Source organism: Canis lupus, chromosome 4 (assembly GCF_011100685.1).
Source record: "Canis lupus familiaris isolate Mischka breed German Shepherd chromosome 4, alternate assembly UU_Cfam_GSD_1.0, whole genome shotgun sequence".
NCBI classification, from domain to species: domain Eukaryota; kingdom Metazoa; phylum Chordata; class Mammalia; order Carnivora; family Canidae; genus Canis; species Canis lupus.
Genome location: NC_049225.1, coordinates 45,610,550 through 45,628,979, shown reverse-complemented (window position 1 = coordinate 45,628,979; position 18,430 = coordinate 45,610,550). Strand labels below are relative to the sequence as shown.

At 38.1% G+C, this 18,430-nt stretch overlaps 1 protein-coding gene across 12 annotated transcripts in view; it reads left to right on the top strand.

The window, feature by feature from the left end:
• LOC119863952 (teneurin-2-like) overlaps positions 1 to 18,430 on the top strand; it is a 664,488-nt gene that overhangs the window by 221,959 nt on the left and 424,099 nt on the right. For 9 of the 12 annotated variants that reach the window (XR_005358241.1, XR_005358240.1, XR_005358244.1 and 6 more), the window contains one exon: positions 5,159 to 5,358. The exons of 2 other annotated variants lie outside the window; for them this stretch is intronic. The gene's annotated coding sequence lies outside the window, so the exon portion shown is untranslated. Of the gene's footprint in view, positions 1 to 5,158; positions 5,359 to 6,111; positions 6,270 to 18,430 lie in introns of those variants that run through there. One more of the 12 variants, XR_005358247.1, reaches the window with a different exon arrangement.

Below are 18,430 nucleotides of genomic sequence, written 5' to 3'. Positions count from 1 at the left end.
CATTTAAACACATACATGAGTACAAGTAAATGAAAATTTTCCTTAATTAAATTGCATCAGTGTTTGAGAAGATGCCTCACTGAATTTTGCCTGTATTTTCACTTCCTATTCTTCATAATCATGTATATTTCTTATGGTGTTTAATCTGAACCGGTGTGAATTTTAGTCTATATAGTTTTAGTTGATTGATCTCCTTAAAGAGATTGTTTCCTACTCTTTCTTATTTTCTCAATTTTTTGGAAATTCTTAGAAGCACTCAACTCGTTTTCAGGTAAGAGTGAAGTTAATTTAATGCTTTTTCAAGAAACAGTAACAGTCCCATGTTGTCTCCTTAAGGGTAAAGGTCAGTGTCGAAGGAGAAGATGGCCAGTAGGGAAGTGTTTGGAGGAAATCCTAACTTATGCTTTCATTATTTTTTCCTCAGAAAATTTTCCATGAGAAATAGTGTGATGTTATGCTTTTAAGCCTTTTATAATGCAAACTTCTAGGTACATGTTCATAGAATAACTAAAGGTGTATGTACATTCTTGTCATAAACAACCAATATATGCTATATGAGTAATAGAGAGCACTTAAGTTTGTATTTATATATATACATAAGCTAGCATAAAATAGCTTGATCAAAGCATTATCACATATATATTAATGTAACTATCTACCATTATCCAGTTATGACAGGTAATAGGTAATATATGATTGATACATAGATAGATCTTCGTTGTAGCATGTATGTGTGTTCTGTCTGCTATAAATGTGAGTCTCTGTGTGTCTGCTATTTTCTAAACATTATGTGTGTACAAATGCTCATTTTATCAGGCAGCACCGATAGCTTAGTCCTAATCTTTTATAAGAATATATGTAGGGCAGAGGAAAAATTATCCAATTAATAGTCCCAGTATCGTCAGTAACCATACTTCAGCTGGTCTTCCTGAACTTGGATATCATCTGAGTGCAAAAGTAATAACAATTCCAAAAATTAGATGGCTACTGGTCTCTACTAAGAGTTTCTCAGAAGGGGCCTGTTAGAGCCCACCACAATCAAGAGTTTTAAAGCAATGTGAGAGTCCTGCTAACATCCTTTTAATAACATCATTTGAGACACCCAAATTGTTAACTACTTTAGCATGTTGCATTAATTCTGGTTGCTTTTCAGTAAGCAGATGATTAGGACAAATATACAAGCAGTGATTCTTCAACAGATTCTACAAAATCTGATTGTTCATTTGGGCCTACAGTAATCTATACTGAATTCTGTTTACTGGCTTCAATATTTAACACAAAAATGAAGAGGTAGAAAATAGCAGGAATAGAACAAAATGCAGATATAAAATCAGAGCATTTTAGAGAGGATGGCAATGGAGCTGAACACATTTGGTGTGCCTTTAAGATGTCAGTTCCTTTGGCAGGTGTGTTACATCCCTGATCTCATTTGTTTTCCTCCTTAGGGGTAGAATGGTTAAGTCCAGTTTCCAGATAAGGAAACTAAAATTCCAAGGGATTCAGTGACTTGCCAATACAATGACTTCTAGGAAGCCTTTCTTTCCCCATCAGAATTGGAGACAGGTATCCCTAGTCACAGACTTCCCTTCCTCTACCCTCAAATTTAAGCTCCAGGAAGTAGTTAACAAAAATAAACAACACTCTCTGTCCTCAAAGAGCTGATATTCTGGTGTAGAGGGACACAGATAAGCACAAAAATTATATAAAATATATAGAATGTGAAATGGAGAAAGGCATGGTGAGAAATAATAAAACAGGGTAGCAGACTAGAGAGGAAGTGGTCAGGGATGTCTTTCCAGAGAAAGTGGCATTTGAACCAAGATCTAAGGAGGCAAAGGAGGGAGACATGAAGTCAGGTCAGAAGGAAGAATGTTCCAGGCAAAGAAAACAGTTCAAAGAGTTTGTTGGTGTGGGGCAGAGATGAGCCTGATATATCTGCCTGCAGCAAGGAAGCCAGTATGGCTAGAGAAGAAGGAAAAGAAGGGAGAATAGCTCAGTATCAGGTCAGACAGGTAGTGGGTAGAGGAGGGTGAAAACTTGCAGGCCCTTCTAGGCAATTTATTTTGAGTGAGATGGGAAGAGAAAGGCATATTTGAAAAATGGGTTTGATGTGACCTGATTTACCTCTTCCTAGGATGATCACAGATTGCTGTGTTGAGAACAGCAATGTTGTGTTGACTGAAAGAGGTCAAGAATTAAAGCAAAGAGAATTTTTAGAAAGTATTAAAATAATTCAATGAAGCATAATCACATATGACTTAAACTGAGGATGGGTGGCAACAAAGGTGGTGAGTAGTGTGATTATGGATATATATATTTTGAAGGTAAATATGACAGTATAGATATGGAATGTGAGTGAAAAATACAAGACAAGGGTGACCCTTGGGGTTTTGGTCTGAAAAACTGGAAAGACGGAGGAACCAACAATGGATAGCTAGTTTATTGTAAGACAGCATGTTTTAGGAGAAGGGTTTGGAGCTAAGTTTTGGACGTGTTAAATTTGAGATGTTTATTAAATATCTTACCTGAGAAATTAGTCTGGTGATTGGGCATCCAAGTCATCTGGAGTCCATAGGAAAGTTCACAGCTTGGAATATGAATATGGTATTATCACTGTAAAAAATATGGTATTATCATTAAAAAAAAGTTATCAATATGTCAACTTTAGCAACAGAGTAAGAATGGTGATGGTAACAATGATGTCAAGGAAAAGGGAATCCTTTTTGAAAATGCCTGCCATGTTGCAGATCATTAGCTCATTTATTCCACACATCACTTTTGTGAAATGTTTACTGTTATTCACATTTTATGGATGAAGAAACTGAAGATCAGAGATGTTACTTAATTCTTCTAGGTCACCCAGATGATGACTACTAGAGTCTGGATTCTGTTTGAGATTTGTCTCATTCCAAAAACACGTTTCCAATTTACCAGACTGCCCTTTTAAGGCAAGAAGTAGGTACAACAATTCAGAAAGAGCTGCAAATTCTTTTCATAATGCTGTGAGGTAGACCGGGCTGATGCTTTTGCCTATTTAATAGAAAGGAAAACTGGAGCTAGATGATCTGGGCCAGCTTGACAACTATAAAAGCTGACTTGAGATTTGGCTCCCAGTCCACTAAATGTGAGTTTGAACTTTCTCAACATCACTCAGAATTAAGTTTAGCAAAACTAATGATGATCCTAATAAGAATATCTCTATCCTTTTGGAAAAGTTTTTACAAGTTACCGATTGCCTTCCGTCACAAATATATGTGAATGTACTAAAGTCCTATATTTGTTGATTGTAAAGTTGGCTTTTATTTTGATATTCTCATGTTAACTCTTTCTGCATTTCTGCTTAACTTCAGTCCTAATGGTGATTTTCCCTCACTATCACAGAATTGCTCTGAATTCTTGATAGTTTTCACTTTTCATTTTTAAAAAATTATTATTATTAATTGCTTCCCTCTTCCCCAACCATTTTTGTTTGGAAATAAGAAGCCCTCTGTTCCTTCCTTAGGTTCTGTCATTCTGATGTGGAGAATCAATCTCTTTCGTCAATACAATATTTTTCTGCCTGCTTTGTCATTTATTTTTGTATTGGATTGTCTTTCACTTTATTTCTCTGGTCTCTTTCCTTTTGACTCTTTTAAAAATTTATTTCTCCCCACTGAATCACTTCAGTTCGGCGGAATGAGATTTTGCTTGCTTTTACTCCCTCAACATGTTATGTTTATCATGAGATTAACATCTTTATTTTTTGGCTCTGAAGTCTCTTGAACATTTTCTCTCAGTCATTTTTATTTTCCTTCTTGTCTCCGTGGTTCTGTGTTGTTAAAGTTCTTCATGGCCTGTTCTCCACCTATCTTTTAGTTTGTCCTGTTTTCCTACATCAGCTTGTTGGGAGGTTTTATTCTTCAATTTTTCGCATGATGATATCAGAAATATCTGCTACTAGGTACGGTCAAAGAATTATAAGTCCTCTACTCTGTTCCGCTCTCTGCACATGTTTATTAGTAAGTGGATAGTATTGGAAGAGGTTCCATTCTTATACTAGGCTTGTCCAGAGTTATATTTATTTTAAAAAAGTAATTCAATCTTAAAAGAAAGTGTATCTAAAAATAAGATTTAGTTTTGTAAAAACTTACTGTTATTCACGTGTTCAATTGGTCTTGGCAACCTACAACAAATATTTTCCTGAGTTATTACTTCATATTGAGTTATTTTAAGTTTTGATTAATATTTTGAAAATAAAAAGTACAACACCTGCATCCAAGAAATATTTTATAGTTTGCGTTTAAGTGCGTTGAAAAGAATTGATAAAGTTGGGGCAGCATTCTCTGTAGAGAACAGAGTTGAGCTTTGGAGTAACAGATTTGAGTTTGGATCCTGCTTTCACCTCCTTTCCGTATGCGGCCTTGAGCAAGATTACTTTTTCTCAGCCTCTAGTATCTCTTTATTCTTAATACTGGGGTAATTGTATCTGCTCTATGGATAGTTAGAAGATTCAACGTGATACCATTTTCAAATGCTTTAATTCAGGGGCTAAAGTGTAGGTGCTTGATAACTTATAGCCATCATTATTATTATTTTATATGAAATGTCAACATTTCTAATCTTTTTTTTTTAAATGTGAGATTATTTCCAAAAGTAGCCATGACCTTTCTTTCATCTCCAGTTTGAGAACATTTGCCTTCTTCCATCAAGTATTCATTATTTTATAATTATAATTTGAATACATACTTGTCCTGATGGGAGAAAAAATACATGGCGATGTAGAGAAAATTTGAAAGCTATAAGTATCAAGTAAATTTTGGCTTAGGAAGAAAAAAAAAAAAACACCTTAAAAATGGTTAAATATTTCTGGATTATATCATAAAAAATAGGAAAGTTATAATTGAGGGAAGTCTGAGTAAATCCTTTAGAATAAAGGCACCTTAAGAGCCAATATAAGAAATCTAATGAAGCAGGAGGTTATGTAACCTCATAGAGTTTTTAATGATGAAGATAAGTCACATTTTCTTAGTTCTCAGTGGAGTCCTCTGCAGATGGCATCCTCAGGAACTTCAGTTAAAATTAGCTAGTGAAGAGTACATACAAGTAAGAGTCCCATTCTCCTAAGTCAAGGTTTTGTGTAGAGAATTCAATTCTGACTCTGAAAGTATTTGCCTTCCAGGTCAACTCCATCTATATCCAAAACCTTTCTCATCTGGCCTGACCTCCCTCATGAGAGTTGCTGTTCTACTAGCTGACTGAAATTTGATGTATCCTCTCACCTCAACTTCCACAAGTCAAAACACGTCTGTGCTTTCTGGTCACCCACCTACCAAAGCAATCCTCCATTTGCTAATGTGTGCCAATGGTCGCTTGACTTCAGTGAGTTCCTTAAGTCATCCTTGATTCTATCATTCAGTCTCTCTGACCTTGTATTTTAATCCCCTTGATTTCTTCTTTAGGCATTTGATATTCTGCTTGCTTTAGTGCTTTTTTTAAAAAACAAAAACAATAACCCCTGGTAAATGTTTACAGATAAGTATCTGGTCTAATGATCAAAATCACAAACAAATCTATTAGCATGTATAAAAATGCTATTGATGTTATGTTGTAGTTTTCAAAATTATAAATATTATTAAAATGATGCTTAATATTAGCATAGAATGGCATCAAACCAGCACGTGTACAGAAACATAATATTTGCCCCTTCCGTTTACTACTAGAGACTCATTAAACATTTCTTCTAAAGGTGAAATATTTTGGAAGCCTGCAGACACCTACACATCAACTTTAGTCTACCTATAATTGTTCTTTCCTTAGTTTAACTATAGTTCTAAAAATTTTGTCTGGTAAGGAATTTATTCTTTTTTTTTTTTAGGAATTTATTCTTTATGGTTGTATACATAACTGTCACATGTGGTGCATCTCCCCCATGTTACAGATACTGAGAGATTTAGATGATTTTCATGGCTAATTTTGCCTTACATGCTACTTTAAAAAATAAGGACTGTTTAATTTGGGACTCCACAGTCCAATTTCATACCTACTTAGATGACTATTTACTAACTACAGAATAAATCTCAAGTTTGTTAATCTCTTACCTAATCTTCAACCTCTGCTTTTATTCTTCCACAGATATTTAAGATCATCACATTAGGCTTGTTCATTTTTCCCTATTACAGATTGTGCTTCTGCTTTGAAGAGTTGGCCCAGTCCCCTTTATGTTTAATAATCTCCCTCCATTTCCACCTAGAGAATTCCTACTTGTCTAATAATTTTCATTTAATCACCCACTGCTGGAAATAGAGTTTCCTTCCTCTGAACTCTGACTCTTAGTTTCTAGCACACTTTCATACCTTATCTCCACCATGCTCACTGTGAAAAATGAGCAATGCAGAAAACCAAGAAAGAAAAAAAAAAAAAAGAAAAAGACTCATTATCTCACCCCCTGAGTTAACAACTATTAATATTCAATAATAGGCTTTTCTTGCTTTTTTTCTCCTTCTTATACCTCATCATCCTTCTCACAATTAAAAGGAGAAAAGTAGAAATTCTATCATGACTTTATTATATGTCAGATACTAATTTAAACTTTTACAACCATTGATTGCATAATCTTCCCAATGACTATAGGAGTATCTTATTTTTATCCTCATTTGATAGAAAAGAAACCCAAAATTTAGAGTTGTTAGGCTACTCTCCCAAGTTCAAAAAGCTACAAAGAGTTAGAAAGTGGATATGAGCCAACATTTGCTTCACTTTACAAGTCTTCAATCTTAACTACAACGTGATGCTGCCACTGTGTACATATATGCTGCTATATATAATCACACAAAATTATTTTTTCTTATGTGTATACATGTATAAAGTTTAAGAAAAAATGGAAAAATGACATTTCTAAGACTAAAAGTAAAATTCTATATTAAAGAGACTCTATGAATTATTATCTTAAAAGGGCAGATTTAGTCATAAGAATAATAATTATGGTTTACACCTGTATGATTCCTACTACCACATGCCAAGCAGTGTTCTAAGTATGGTATATATTAACTCATTCACACTCACATAACTCCATGGGAGAAGTACTGTAATTGTCACCATTTTACAGATGTGCAAACTGAAACAGATGAAGTAAGTGATTAACCTAAGACTATCATGATGTCTCAGCTTATAAAAGAACATTACACTGTGTGTGTGTATACACACACATATACACATATATGTATATATATCATTCATAAATAAATTTATGTAGAAACATGTAATACTTCTACCTCTAACCTTCTGTATTTATATTTTTTTCTTTCTTAATATAATGACAGTGTACTTACTTTGGCCATAACATGGCATTTAATATGTAATCAGTAGCTCAAAAACGGGGAATGAGTCTTGAACTAGTTTTGTTTGTAGAAGCAAGGCGCTAACTTTAATTAACTTTAACTAGGACTGCTTATAGCTGCATGTGAGAAGAGACACAAAAAGGCCCATTAACTCTGAACATCATTTCCATGTTTTTGCCTCTGTATGCCCTCAAGATAGTACTTTTTCCCTGCTGTTCTTTGATTTTTGCCTTTTTCCATTTTTTAAAAAATGTATTAGCAAAGGGTGTGAGTCTAAAATTAGTCATGTATTGGGCTATAGCTTTTTAGTTCATCTAAACACATTATTTCTGGGAAAATGGTAGAAAATTTTGAGGGAAATTATATTTTAAAGGTTGAAAAGTCTTGTTTTTAGGAATCCCCTCACCCCATTCATGGGAAATTATGTGTGGTCTCAGTTTTTTTTTTTTTTTCTGAGTATATGTGAGCCTGTATGTTTTAAAAATATTCTTTGCCAACAGAATCTCCTTTTCCCTGTAATACCCGCTTACTTGCTTATGGTTTGGTAATATTGAATGAATATTGTTAACTTTCAAATATTTAATGTGCAATTGTAAAAACCACTGCATGATTCCACATGTAAACATGTTCTGAAAACTAGCATTTAAAATTACTTTTTACTATTTTCATGACCCTAGACTTTGAAAGAATCCTTCAATGACAGCTGAAGCGAGACATTTAGCAGCCACTGTCCTTTCTGTATTCTGTGCCAGGCACAAGGACTCCATTCCTCTTGAAAGTTTTATCATGTACAAGGCTATTAACATTATGAGGATAGGCTGAAGCATGAATAAATCCTGAGACTTACTGATGATGTCATTATACTGGTCAATAAAATACATAGAGGGAAGGGCTTCCCATGCTACCAGGTTCAGTTAACTAAATCAGGATACACGAGCAATTAAGTCTTTAATTAAGATGAATGAGTGACATTAGCCCTCCTTAAACTCTGCTCGTCAGCATTTACAAATAGAAAAAGACGGATGCCTCCTTCCCAAGAAATGTGGGTTTTATTTTTCATTCATTGACATAGTTTCGTTCTTACCACTTTGTAAACAAAGTCACCAAAGTAAAGGTGGTCAGAGATATTTTAACAGATTCATTTCATCAGTTATATCTCTTACTATTTAAAGATGCCATTTTAGAATTTATTAGGGTTTTTTTTTTTTTTACAAAGCTAACTTTACCATTATTATTATTGAACACAATTGCTTTGCCTTTTCCCCCATAGCACACAAGGAAGATTCATGTCAGAATTTTTTTTAAAGAGTTTGTTTATTTATTCATGAGAGACACAGAGAGAGAGACAGAGAGAGAGAGAGAAGAGAGGCAGAGGAAGGGAGCCCAACATGGGACTTGATCCAGGGTCCCCAGGATCACGCCCTGGGCTGCAGGTAGGCACTAAACCACTGAGCCACCCAGGCTGCTCACCACGTCAGAATCTTACAGACGAATACAACACAGCATGGAAATAATATCTGTTTGTTCTTCCAACAGCTATTCATTGTTATCTGCTACTTTGCCACTAACTTAGCTTAGCAGTGGAAATCTAGGGATACACGTATGGGTTCTCTTTGGTCCTAGCTAGCCTTATGAATGTAGACAAGGTGAGTGTTTCTGGACCTCCATTTCCTTATCTGTAAAACTTGATTACTGGAGCAATTGGTCCTGTAATTCTCTCAGTGATATTTAACACAGGATAAAGGAAAACAAAGATATGATTCATTCTAGGAACAAAGTTTCTAAACCATAACTGTGCAAGAACAATATGAGGTGATCTGTATTTGCAATTTAAAAACCTCTAATAGCCACATTTTATAAAGGAAAAAATGGAATGTGCATATTTTATTTACCTAGTACATAAAATATTTCAACATATATTTATATATACATATGCACAAATATATATACACATAAGTTATATGATCTATTATATTTATATGACCCATTTTATATTATTCCTTGTACTAATTTTTTTAGATTTTAGAGCACACTTCAATTCAGATTAGTTCAAAAACTACATGTGGTTAGCAGCTACCATATTGGACAGTATAATTCAAATGTTAACAAATACAAGAACAAAAGCATATCTCTTAAATATTTGTCAATTTAGACTAAAATTTTTTTTTTAATTTATTTTTTATTGGTGTTCAATTTACTGACATACAGAATAACACCCAGTGCCCGTCACCCATTCACTCCCACCCCCCGCCCTCCTCCCCTTCTACCACCCCTAGTTCGTTTCCCAGAGTTAGCAGTCTTTACGTTCTGTCTCCCTTTCTGATATTTCCCACACATTTCTTCCCCCTTCCCTTATATTCCCTTTCACTATTATTTATATTCCCCAAATGAATGAGAACATATAATGTTTGTCCTTCTCCGACTGACTTACTTCACTCAGCATAATACCCTCCAGTTCCATCCACGTTGAAGCAAATGGTGGGTATTTGTCATTTCTAATAGCTGAGTAATATTCCATTGTATACATAGACCACATCTTCTTTATCCATTCATCTTTCGTTGGACACCGAGGCTCCTTCCACAGTTTGGCTATCGTGGCCATTGCTGCTATAAACATCGGGGTGCAGGTGTCCCGGCGTTTCATTGCATCTGTATCTTTGGGGTAAATCCCCAACAGTGCAATTGCTGGGTCGTAGGGCAGGTATATTTTTAACTGTTTGAGGAACCTCCACACAGTTTTCCAGAGTGGCTGCACCAGTTCACATTCCCACCAACAGTGTAAGAGGGTTCCCTTTTCTCTGCATCCTCTCCAACATTTGTTGTTTCCTGCCTTGTTAATTTTCCCCATTCTCACTGGTGTGAGGTGGGATCTCATTGTAGTTTTGATTTGTATTTCCCTGATGGCAAGTGATGCAGAACATTTTCTCATATGCATGTTGGCCATGTCTATGTCTTCCTCTGTGAGATTTCTGTTCATGTCTTTTGCCCATTTCATGATTGGATTGTTTGTTTCTTTGGTGTTGAGTTTAATAAGTTCTTTATAGATCTTGGAAACTAGCCCTTTATCTGATATGTCATTTGCAAATATCTTCTCCCATTCTGTAGGTTGTCTTTGAGTTTTGTTGACTGTATCCTTTGCTGTGCAAAAGCTTCTTATCTTGATGAAGTCCCAATAGTTCATTTTTGCTTTTGTTTCTTTTGCCTTCGTGGATGTATCTTGCAAGAAGTTACTATGGCCGAGTTCAAAAAGGGTGTTGCCTGTGTTCTTCTCTAGGATTTTGATGGAATCTTGTCTCACATTTAGATCTTTCATCCATTTTGAGTTTATCTTTGTGTATGGTGAAAGAGAGTGGTCTAGTTTCATTCTTCTGCATGTGGATGTCCAATTTTCCCAGCACCATTTATTGAAGAGACTGTCTTTCTTCCAATGGATAGTCTTTCCTCCTTTATCGAATATTAGTTGCCCATAAAGTTCAGGGTCCACTTCTGGATTCTCTATTCTGTTCCACTGATCTATGTGTCTGTTTTTGTGCCAGTACCACACTGTCTTGATGACCACAGCTTTGTAGTACAACCTGAAATCTGGCATTGTGATGCCCCCAGATATGGTTTTCTTTTTTAAAATTCCCCTGGCTATTCGGGGTCTTTTCTGATTCCACACAAATCTTAAAATAATTTGTTCTAACTCTCTGAAGAAAGTCCATGGTATTTTGATAGGGATTGCATTAAACGTGTATATTGCCCTGGGTAACATTGACATTTTCACAATATTAATTCTGCCAATCCATGAGCATGGAATATTTTTCCATCTCTTTGTGTCTTCCTCAATTTCTTTCAGAAGTGTTCTATAGTTTTGAGGGTATAGATCCTTTACATCTTTGGTGAGGTTTATTCCTAGGTATCTTATGCTTTTGGGTGCAATTGTAAATGGGATTGACTCCTTAATTTCTCTTTCTTCAGTCTCATTGTTAGTGTATAGAAATGCCACTGACTTCTGGGCATTGATTTTGTATCCTGCCACGCTACCGAATTGCTGTATGAGTTCTAGCAATCTTGGGGTGGAGACTTTTGGGTTTTCTATGTAGAGTATCATGTCATCGGCGAAGAGGGAGAGTTTGACTTCTTCTTTGCCAATTTGAATGCCTTTAATGTCTTTTTGTTGTCTGATTGCTGAGGCTAGGACTTCCAGTACTATGTTGAATAGCAGTGGTGAGAGTGGACATCCCTGTCTTGTTCCTGATCTTAGGGGAAAGGCTCCCAGTGCTTCCCCATTGAGAATGATATTTGCTGTGGGCTTTTCATAGATGGCTTTTAAGATGTCGAGGAATGTTCCCTCTATCCCTACACTCTGAAGAGTTTTGATCAGGAATGGATGCTGTATTTTGTCAAATGCTTTCTCTGCATCCAATGAGAGGATCATATGGTTCTTGGTTTTTCTCTTGCTGATATGATGAATCACATTGATTGTTTTACGGGTGTTGAACCAGCCTTGTGTCCCAGGGATAAATCCTACTTGGTCATGGTGAATAATTTTCTTAATGTACTGTTGGATCCTATTGGCCAGTATCTTGTTGAGAATTTTTGCATCCATGTTCATCAGGGATATTGGTCTGTAATTCTCCTTTTTGGCGGGGTCTTTGTCTGGCTTTGGAATTAAGGTGATGCTGGCTTCATAGAACGAATTTGGAAGTACTCCATCTCTTTCTATCTTTCCAAACAGCTTTAGGAGAATAGGTATGATTTCTTCTTTAAACGTTTGATAAAATTCCCCTGGGAAGCCATCTGGCCCTGGACTCTTGTGTCTTGGGAGGTTTTTGATGACTGCTTCAATTTCCTCCCTGGTGATTGGCCTGTTCAGGTTTTCTATTTCTTCCTGTTCCAGTTTTGTTAGTTTGTGGCTTTCCAGGAATGCGTCCATTTCTTCTAGATTGCCTAATTTATTGGCGTATAGCTGTTCATAATATGTTTTTAAAATCGTTTGTATTTCCTTGGTGTTGGTAGTGATCTCTCCTTTCTCATTCATGATTTTATTAATTTGAGTCTTCTCTCTCTTCTTTTTAATAAGGCTGGCTAATGGTTTATCTATCTTATTAATTCTTTCAAAGAACCAACTCCTGGTTCTGTTGATCTGTTCCACAGTTCTTCTGGTCTCGATTTCGTTGAGTTCTGCTCGAATCTTTATTAACTCCCTTCTTCTCTTGGGTGTAGGATCTATTTGCTGTTTTTTCTCTAGCTCCTTTATGTGTAAGGTTAGCTTTTGTATTTGAGTTCTTTCCAGTTTTTGAATGGATGCTTGTATTGCGATGTATTTCCCCCTTAGGACTGCTTTTGCTGCATCCCAAAGATTTTGAATGGTTGTATCTTCATTCTCATTAGTTTCCATGAATCTTTTTAATTCTTCCTTAATTTCCTGGTTGACCCTTTTATCTTTTAGCAGGATGGTCCTTAACCTCCACGTGTTTGAGGTCCTTCCAAACTTCTTGTTGTGATTTAGTTCTAATTTCAAGGCATTATGGTCCGAGAATATGCAGGGGACAATCCCAATCTTTTGGTATCGGTTCAGACCCGATTTGTGACCCAATATGTGGTCTATTCTGGAGAAAGTTCCATGTGCGCTTGAGAAGAATGTGTATTCAGTTGAGTTTGGATGTAAAGTTCTGTAGATATCTGTGAAATCCATCTGGTCCAGTGTATCATTTAAAGCTCTCGTTTCTTTGGAGATGTTGTGCTTAGAAGACCTATCGAGTATAGAAAGAGCTAGATTGAAGTCACCAAGTATAAGTGTATTATTATCTAAGTATTTCTTCACTTTGGTTAATAATTGATTTATATATTTGGCAGCTCCCACATTCGGAGCATATATATTGAGGATTGTTAAGTCCTCTTGTTGAATAGATCCTTTAAGTATGATATAGTGTCCTTCTTCATCTCTCACTACAGTCTTTGGGGTAAATTTTAGTTTATCTGATATAAGGATGGCTACCCCTGCTTTCTTTTGAGGACCATTCGAATGGTAAATGGTTCTCCAACCTTTTATTTTCAGGCTGTAGGTGTCCTTCTGTCTAAAATGAGTCTCTTGTAGACAGCAAATAGATGGGTCCTGCTTTTTTATCCAGTCTGAAACCCTGCGCCTTTTGATGGGGTCATTAAGCCCGTTCACATTCAGAGTTACTATTGAGAGATATGAGTTTAGTGTCATCATGATATCTATTCAGTCTTTGTTTTTGTGGACTGTTCCACTGAACTTCTTCTTAAAGGGGAATTTTAAGAGTCCCCCTTAAAATTTCTTGCAGAGCTGGTTTGGAGGTCACATATTCTTTTAGTTGCTGCCTGTCTTGGAAGCTCTTTATCTCTCCTTCCATTTTGAATGAGAGCCTTGCTGGATAAAGTATTCTTGGTTGCATGTTCTTCTCATTTAGGACCCTGAATATATCCTGCCAGCCCTTTCTGGCCTGCCAGGTCTCTGTGGAGAGGTCTGCTGTTACCCTAATACTCCTCCCCATAAAAGTCAGGGATTTCTTGTCTCTTGCTGCTTTAAGGATCTTCTCCTTATCTTTGGAATTTGCAAGCTTCACAATTAAATGTCGAGGTGTTGAACGGTTTTTATTGATTTTAGGGGGGGATCTCTCTATTTCCTGGATCTGAATGCCTGTTTCCCTTCCCAGATTAGGAAAGTTTTCAGCTAGAATTTGTTCAAATACATATTCTGGCCCTCTGTCCCTTTCGGCGCCCTCGGGAACCCCAATTAAACGTAGGTTTTTCTTCCTCAGGCTGTCGTTTATTTCCCTTAATCTATCCTCATGGTCTTTTAATTGTTTGTCTCTTTTTTCCTCAGTTTCCCTCTTTGCTATCAACTTGTCTTCTATGTCACTCACTCGTTCTTCCACCTCGTTAACCCTCGTCGTTAGGACTTCTAGTTTGGATTGCATCTCATTCAATTGATTTTTAATTTCTGCCTGATTAGCTCTAAATTCTGCAGTCATGAAGTCTCTTGAGTCCTTTATACTTTTTTCTAGAGCCACCAGTAGCTGTATAATAGTGCTTCTGAATTGGCTTTCTGACATTGAATTGTAATCCAGATTTTGTAACTCTGTGGGAGAGAGGACTGTTTCTGATTCTTTCTTTTGAGGTGAGGTTTTCCTTCTAGTCATTTTGCTCAGTGCAGAGTGGCCAAAAGCAAGTTGTATTGGGAAAAAGAGAAAAAGAGAGGAGAGAAAGAAGGAAAGAAAAGAGAAAGAGAAAAAAAAGGGAAGAGAAAAAAAAAACGAAAGAAAAAAAAAAAGAAGAAAAAGAGAAAGAAAAAGAAAGGAGAAAAAAAGGGGGGGTGGAGGAAGGAAACAAATCAAAAAGCAAAACAAACCAAACAAACAAAAAAAACAAAAAAACAAACAAACAACAACAAAAAAACAAACAAACAAACAAAAAAAAAAGAACCACGGGGGAGTATCTTCTGATTCTGTGTTCTTTAAGTCCCTTGGCTTCTCCTGGAAGTTGTCCGTCCAGCTGGTGTTCTGGGGGAGGGGCCTGTTGTGCTGATTCTCAGGTGTTAGCAGTTGGGGGAGCTGCTGTGCCCCTGCCTGGTGCAGGGTTCGGTGGGGGTTGTTTACCCCGTGAGGCCGCAGGAGGAACAGCCCCAGTGGCGGGGCAGCTCTGGAAACCTGGATTCAGCCCCCGCAGTAACTCCAGAGCTCTCCGTCTGCAGGGCCTGGAGGCTCCGGGCGGGGCCGCTGATCTGCTCAGCTGGGGCAGGAGCGTCCTCGCTGTCCTGGGCCCTCCCGGCCTCTGCCTGTCCCGGGGGAGGCGGGATCCTGGGCTGTGTCCCGGCGCCCTGTGCTCCGGAGCCTGCGCTGTTGGATTCGCGCTCCCGGGCCGCGCAGCCCCCTCCGCGGAGCTCCCGCCCAAGCCCCTCCGAGCTGCTCCTGGAACCCCGCAGGCCCCTCTGCACGGAGCCTCTTCCTCTGCCCGAGCCCGGCCGAGCTGCTCCCGGGGCCGCGCAGCCCCCTCCGCGGAGCCGCCGCCCGAGCCCCTTCAGTTGCTCCGGGTCCCGCCGGGTCCCGCCGTGCGCGCTGCAGCCCTTAGGGAGCTCGGCGCACTCTCCTGGGCGCGCAGTTGCTGTTACTGTCCCCGGGGAGCCCGAGGCATCCCCGCCCTCCTGGGTCCTGCTCCAACTCCCCGCGAGCCCCTTTCCGCTCGGGAAGGTCGGTGCAGCTCCTGCTCCTCCGGGACGGGGCTCTCCTGTCCTGGGGACACTCGCCCCGGCCTCAGCCCGGCTCCTCGCGGGGCCCCTCCCCCTTGGAGGCCTTTTGTTTCTTTATTTCTCCCCCTCCCCCTCCCCCCCCCCCCGTCTTCCTACCTTGATAGAAGCGCGAACTCTTCTCACTGTTGCATTCCAGCTGGTCTCTCTTTAAATCTCAGGCCGAATTCATAGATTTTCAGGATAATTTGAAGGTTTTCTAGGTAGTTTGGTGGAGACAGGTGATTTGGAGACCCTACTCCTCCGCCATCGTGCTCCTCCCCCCTAGACTAAAATTTTTAAGCAAAAAATACTCAATGTATAAGTTTTCATTGATTTTAAAACCGAAGATAATCAACCAAAATAAATAAATAAATAAATAAATAAATAAATAAATAAATAAATAAATACTTGGATTTTCCATAGGAAACAGAATTTCTCTGAATGAATACAATTCCTTATAAGAGGAATAATCAGTATTAAACAAATCCCCGTGTCACAGTATGGCATAAAATGAGAAGACCCAAGCAAGGGTAGAAACAAAAACTGTCCCATGATAAATGGTAGTTTGCACCTACCCTCAGATACACGGTTTGTGATATAGACAGTCTAGTGAATCAGATATTCTAATTAATAGAAAGATACTATCTATACTATATAGAAATATACCATTTAAAATGAGTGTTTTAGGGATGCCTGGGTGGCTCAGCGGTTAAGTACCTGCCTTCAGCTCAGGGTGTGATTCTGGATTCCCAGGATCAGGTCCCACATCAGGCTTCCTACATGGAGTCTGCTTCTCCCTCTGCCTATGTCCCTGCCTCTCCCTATCTGTGTGTCTCTCATGAATAAATAAAATCTTTAAAATAAAAAATAAGATGGGTGTTTTATTTCTTAACTTTAAATGGAAATCATTGGATTTTAGGGATAGTGACATATCCATCTTTTCATAGCATATTCTTCTTTAGTTGATCCCCATTTTTCTTCTTTAACAGGCTTCAATAAATATTGAATGAGCCAAACAATAAATTGAAATGTAAAAATATTTTGTTAAGAGATTATAGATTTTTATTTTTACAGCTTGTCACCTCACATTATTTGGTTAAGTGTCCAATTCTTGATTTGATCTTGATCTCAGGGTTGTGAGTTCAAGCCCCATGTTGGGCTATGCTGGGTATGGGGCCTACTTTATTTTTTTTTTAAAGATTTTATTTATTTATTCATGAGAGAGAGAGAGAGAGAGAGAGGCAGAGACACAGGCAGGGGGAGAAGCAGGCCCCACGCAGGGAGCCTGATATAGGACTCCATCCTGGGACTCCAGGACCACGCCCTGGGTCAAAGGCAGGTGCTAAATTGCTGAGCCACCCATGGATCCCCTGGAGCCTACTTAAAAAAAAAAATCAGTCACAGTAAGTTTTCTGGAGAAAGACTGAAATCATCCCAAATGTTCCAGAAAATCTAAAAGTCCATGAGAATTTTAATTAGGGAACATAAAACAAAGCTATGTGCTTTTTCTCACCCCTAAAAAGTTTGGAGATATCAAATGACTATCTAAAACTATCCCTTTGCAAATCTTCCCAAAAGAAAAGACAATTGAAAGGTCATGTTAAGCAACATCACAAATTGTCCAATCTCTATTTGTGGTAATATAGAAATAAGTCCTCATTATATTCCTAACTATATATTATGATATTACACTTGAGGTTGTAAGTAGTTATTAGCCATATGACCCTTTTGGATTGTGGGAATATAGACCAGTGGCTCTTAACCAAGAATCATTTGCCTTATAGGAAACATTTGGCAGTTTTTGGTTGTCATGACTAGGGATTGTTGCTGGAATCTAGTAGGTAGAGACCAGGGATGTGCCAAAATGTTACAATGCATGTCCTTCCCTACCACCACCAAAAAATGATCCAAAATGTCAGCAGGGCTGAGGTTGAAATTCTGACATATACCATATGTGAAGCTTCTTTGGTGTCTCTGAGATGTATTATCATAGCTTAAAGAAAACTGTTTAATATTTTAACTTACAATGTAACCAAGTAGGACAGTTCATGAATAAAGCACTCTGTGACACTCAAATGGAAGATAGGAATGTAAAGCTCATGTTACTCATATTCTCTGTCAGTAAGCATGTTTCCCTTGCTTATAAGACCAACTCTATTTGAAGTTGTTAATATGGCATTTAGCATTTTCCCTGGGAAACTGCTTTTATAAAATCCAGGCTGAAGTTAAAATATCAGGAAAAATGCAACAAATACATTGGCCTAGTATTCCACTTGGAAGTGATGCCCTGTGTGGTCCACTTCTGTCTTTCTGCTCACGAAAGTGAATTTCACCTAAATGTAGGACCACATTTAAATGCTTAAAGCAAGGCTGATATTCAGCAACAGGTGCACCAGGTACCATCACATCCACAACAGTTGGAAAAATAGCTCTGTTACAAACTCTGCAGGGACCCAGGAGCTGTCCCTGGTGGTCCAAATTATTTCTTAGGCCACTTCTTACCTCTATGCATGCAGTCCCACAAAAAAAAAAAAAAAAAAGGTTAACTCACAGCATAGCAGGTAGCCCCAGACACAGCTTCCAGGGCCTGCAATAATTCCAGTTGGTTGGGGGTCCAAGCTATACCTGCTATTAAGTAGTTATCAGCCTAGATAACGTAAATGGTGAAGTGGTCTAGGTGTAAGATGTTATGGGGATGATGACATTGAGCCTTACTGAAGAGTAAACACTCAGGAGTGGTGGGGACAGTGGGGCACTGGATAGCACATGCCACTGTAAATATGAGCAGCCCCTACTCAGATTCAGCAGATGGTTGCCATGTGGGAATGCAGGTCCAGAGTTGCCAGCTTTTTCAAGAGAAGCAGTGAAATCTAATGAT